This window comes from Mandrillus leucophaeus, unplaced genomic scaffold, assembly GCF_000951045.1.
Source record: "Mandrillus leucophaeus isolate KB7577 unplaced genomic scaffold, Mleu.le_1.0 Scaffold62, whole genome shotgun sequence".
Lineage (NCBI taxonomy): Eukaryota > Metazoa > Chordata > Mammalia > Primates > Cercopithecidae > Mandrillus > Mandrillus leucophaeus.
In genome coordinates this window covers 5,550,833-5,554,487 of record NW_012106697.1, presented here as the reverse complement: position 1 = coordinate 5,554,487, position 3,655 = coordinate 5,550,833, and the positions used below count along the sequence as shown (strand labels likewise).

The window sequence follows — 3,655 nt, the reverse complement described above, 5'->3', positions numbered from 1 at the left end:
AGCTGAACGACGGGGACTGGTGAGAGCCCGGCCCTGCTGCACCTCGATTTTGGACCTGCAGCGTCCAGCACTGTCAGTGAACACATGTCTGTAGTCTGAGCCAGTTTGTGGCAATATGCTACAGCAGTCCTGAGAAACTAACAGGCAGGAGATGAATGTCCAAGGCTGTGCGTTTCTTCCAAGGGTGAAACCTGGCTGCTGTGTGGCCTCGTTCACCATACCATCCGGGTTAACACTCTGGTAGTTCAGCTTGCCATATGAAGGAAGCATTAGTAAAAACGAATGCGGGATGGCTCCGCGCTGAGATGGGACAAATTGTTTGTACATTGTGGTGAATTCATACATAAAATTATTGGCCTTTTGCCAGCAACACTACCCTGTAATTAGGTGTCTTTCATTTGTGAAAGGGTGTGGCGAATGTTGGTTTAATGTTGGTCAGTTTAATAAAAACCGATTTGCCAAGATTTAATTCTGCAGAAATAAAATTTGCCTGATGATAAATTCATCAAATTTACCGCATTTGTTGACTTACTAAATTTATCATTCATGTTGAGTCACTTTACCGGCAAACAGAGCTCTGGAAAGAGTTAATTCATTTCCAGTTTTGTCGGTGTTATCTGGCAGTATTTAAGTAAGGTTCAATTTCTCGAAGGCTGGCACTTGAGGGTAATATAGTCCTCTATGAATGAATATATGTAGAATCCAATAATGCATATTTTACCGTCAGAAACCCCAGTTTCAGGATTTTATATGAACATTTTTTTCTGTTAGAATATCAATTTTTGCTTGACAAGCTTTTCTGCAGATAGTGGTTATAAGATTCTTTTTCCAACTTCTCAAACACTCTATCAACCTTCGCTGGTGATTTCTGGCCATTAGTAGCCCAAATATTAGCACATGTTAGAGTCATTCCTGTCACTTCCTAGTTTGTTTCTTACTCTATCCATATTTTAACTTTTAAAGCACTATTTTACTATCTTTTATTCTTCACATTTTTGTTGTTATGGTATAGGCATATTACATTACTACAGTCTTTTGTAGTAATACCTTAGGTCATCGCCACCTCGAAAGGTTTTATCTCTTCACATTGAATCTTTCTCCAAACTGCCACCAAGCCTGTGTATCCTTAATGCTTTCTGTTAGAGTTCACAATGTGAGCACTTCTTTAAATCTAGGTGTTTATAAAAACGCTGAATAGGCCCGGTGTGGTGGCTCACACCTGTAACCCCAGCACTTTGGGAGGGTGAGGCAGGAAAGGTTACTTGAGGTCAGGGGTTGGATACCAGCCTGGCCAACATGGGCAAACCTGACTCTACCGAAAAATACAAAAATTAGCCAGGTGTGGTGTGTGTGCCTGTGGTACCAGCTACTCAGGAGGCTCAGGTGGGAGAGTCACTTGAACCTGGGAGGCAGAAGTTGCTGTGAGCCAACATCGCGCCAGAGTGAGACCCTGTCTCAAAAAGAAAAACAAAACGCAAAACACTTAATAAACAAATATAGCAGCTGATAAATTTAACAATGCCTTGTGCTGCTTTCGATGGTTTCAACAGCCTGAGTCTATTTTATAGTTTTAGTTATAATTTAGTAATTTAGTTCTAATTTAGAAGTGACGGTTTTGCAGCAGCCTCTGTGTAGCCTGCTCATTGAATGTCAGTTTCCTGTGTTTCACATTTCAGATTCTGTGACTTCTCTTTTGCATAAAACATAAGGAAAATATTCATCCAATAGAATAGCTTAACAAATCTGTGGATCGGGGGAAATAAAAAGGCAATCGACTAAGTTGCAAATATGTCATTGGAAGAAAAAAATGCAACTTGTCATTTATGACGTCATTGTCACTTCCACATAGCCTGCCCTGACACTTCGTAATCTAACCCCTAATACTTCACTGTCAAATCTGAGGCGCAGATAGTGATTTCATCTGAAATGTTAAAGTACATCTCAAGTCAGAATGAATTCCTTACAGGCCAAGGCATCTGAAGATGGTGTCTCTGGCTTAGTTGCTCTTTTGTTTGTTTAAGATAGGATATTGGGTGACATTTGATTCAGATAATCGGGTCAGAACTCAGCTCTGTGATGTCCTGTGCAGCTCCGGTCTCCTGTGACTTCCCAACGCAGGTGCTGGAGAGGAGGGCGTAGCCTCCATGTAGCCCTCAGTGAACGACAGACCCGAGGCATCCACCAATGCTCATTAAAGTGGTTTCCAAGCGTTCCAGAATATGTGGGAGAAAATATACCCTTGGAAATGTTGAAATGTTTTATAAGCAAGCACATCCAGTTCCTGGGCAGCTCCAACTTGCTTGGCTCTCATTTGCCCGACGGCTCAGCTGCAATGCTGCCAAGGAAAACAGTCATTGAAAGTCGCACAGGTAAGGTGTGGTGTCACAAATCAGTCACCCCCTGCTTCTTGCCACAGGGACAAATTGATGACATTGCAGGAGACACAGATATCCTCATCTCTGAGTGGAAGACTGATGTGGCTCCACTCCCTCCATATGAAGCAGTAACCGAGGACAATGCTCGGAGCCGACCTCTGGGTGGTTCCCAGAATGTGGGGTGACCCAGCTGCATACATGAGCCTGTCACACCACCCCAGGCTCCCTGTCACCAGCACTCATCTGGGCGGCACAACCTTCTCAGAGTGGACTGGGATGTTCTCATCATACTGCATGCATTCATTTTCTTTTGCTGCTGTAGCAAATTACACAGACTTGGTGGCTTCAAATGACACAAATTTATTCAGAAGTCCAAAATCAGTTTCATGAAGCGAAAGTAGAAGTGTTGGCAGGGTTGGCCTCCTCTGAAGGCCCCAGGGGAGAATCGCTTTGCCCTTTCAGCTTCTAGCAGTCACCCGGATTCCTGGACTTGTGACCCCTTCCTCTGCCTTCACACTGTCCCTCCAGTCTCTGTTACCATCATCACAGTCCCTACTCCTGTTCTGCGGTCAGATCTCCCCCACCTCCTCACAAGGACACTTGTGAGGACACTGGGCCCATCTGGGTAATCAGGAGCATCTCCGCCTCTCAAAACCCTCAACTTCATCACATCTGCAAAGTCTCTTTGGCCATATAAGGTGACATGTACAGATTCTGGGGATGAGGACATGGATATCTTTAGGGGCTGTACTCAACCTTGCATGCTGGACCAGGGTGTGCAGTCACCATTGATGAAAGCTCAGTTTATCACTCGCCATTCCGAAAACACGTAAAGCCAGGGGAGGGCTGGGGGAGATCCTCCTTCACTGGGGCTTGCAGGGACCATGCAACCATCTTGGGTGGAAATAGGTCTTTCAAGGCTGTTGCTGCTACTCTTGCAAAACACACACACGCATGCACACATGCATGCACACTCACACATGCACACACACACACATGCACACATGCTCATACACACACTCATGGACACACACACTCACATGCACACTCACACTCACACACACGTGCCACACCCACACTCAAATGCAAATGCACTAACACACACTCACATGCACACTCCACATGCTCACACACTCAAATGCACTCACATTCACATGCACATACACTCACACACACACTCATGCACACACACTTTCACACACATTCATGCACTCACACTCACACACATTCACATGCACACATACAGACATCAATGCACACTCACACTTACCTGCACACAC

At 44.8% G+C, this 3,655-nt stretch overlaps 1 long non-coding RNA gene across 1 annotated transcript in view; it reads left to right on the top strand.

The window, feature by feature from the left end:
- Window positions 1–3,052: 3,052 nt before the first annotated feature.
- The window catches only part of LOC105553964, a 4,701-nt gene continuing 4,098 nt past the window's right edge, over window positions 3,053–3,655 (top strand). The window contains exon 1 of the long non-coding RNA XR_001008249.1: window positions 3,053–3,615. This is a non-coding gene — a long non-coding RNA (uncharacterized LOC105553964). The remainder of the gene's footprint in view (window positions 3,616–3,655) is intronic.